Below are 1,039 nucleotides of genomic sequence, written 5' to 3'. Positions count from 1 at the left end.
GCCCATAAAGAAGCCCAAATGTTGGACATACCAGAGAAATGTTTTAAGTCAGCTATTACAAACATGTTCCAAGAATTAAATGTAGCACAGTGGTTGAGTGTTATGCTTAGGCATGAGATCCCACATGGATGACAATGGTTCAAGTCTCAGCCCTGGCAGATTAAAGGACATACCTGGCATAATTGTGTATATGCCTGGAGTCATTACAGAATAAAGAAGGAAGAGGGATTGTGATGTGACAAAGGGAGATTGTGGTGTGACCATGCCTTATTTTGGATTTCTCACTCTTTCTCTCATGAATACATGTACCCTCTGACAACAAAAAATTAAAAAGTTTTTCTTTTTAAAAGAACTAAAGGAAATCAAGGGGGAAAAGTGAAATATAACAGAGCAGGGGAGAGTGTTGCTTTCTCTCTCTCTCTCTCTCACTGAATTTAAAATATTAGTAAAGAGGCATAAATTATAAAAAAGAATCAAATCAAATTTCCAGAATTGAAAAGTACAATAACTGAAAGAAAAAATTCACTAGAGGGGCTCAACAGCAGATTTGAATTTAAAAAGAATGAGTGAACTTGAAAATGTATCAAGATTATCCACTCTGAGAAAAATAAAGAAAAAATAATGAAAAAATAATAAAAAAAACTTCTGCGACCTGTGTAATACCATCAAACATACCAACATGCATATGATAGGAATGCCCAAGGGAATGGAGAGAAAGGGACAGAAAGAGGATTTGAGAAAGTAATGACTGAAATATTTCCAAAATTGATGAAGAACAAACTAATTCTGCTATGGTTTAAATATGTTCCCTCAAAACTCATGTGTTAAAATTTGGTGTGCCATTGTATCAGTGTTGGGAAGGTCGAGACTTAATACAATTGTATGAGATTAAGAGGTAGAGCCTTTGGGAGGTGATTAGGATAAGGTCCTAATCAGATTGGGTCCCCCAGGGTTGAATTCTGGTGGGTTTACAAGTGGAAGAAATGAGACAGAGACACATGGACAAAGACATGTACACTAGACAGAAGAGACATTTTAT

General features: G+C 35.8%; 1 long non-coding RNA gene across 2 annotated transcripts in view; it reads right to left on the bottom strand.

The window, feature by feature from the left end:
• Positions 1-1,039, bottom strand: part of LOC102483443 (uncharacterized) — an 8,439-nt gene that overhangs the window by 4,647 nt on the left and 2,753 nt on the right. The gene's annotated exons all lie outside the window — the stretch shown is intronic.

The sequence above is a fragment of the Tupaia chinensis genome, unplaced genomic scaffold, assembly GCF_000334495.1.
Source record: "Tupaia chinensis unplaced genomic scaffold, TupChi_1.0 Scaffold000707_1, whole genome shotgun sequence".
NCBI lineage: Eukaryota > Metazoa > Chordata > Mammalia > Scandentia > Tupaiidae > Tupaia > Tupaia belangeri.
Note: the sequence above shows the minus strand (reverse complement) of the source record. Positions and strands in the feature narration are given on the sequence as shown.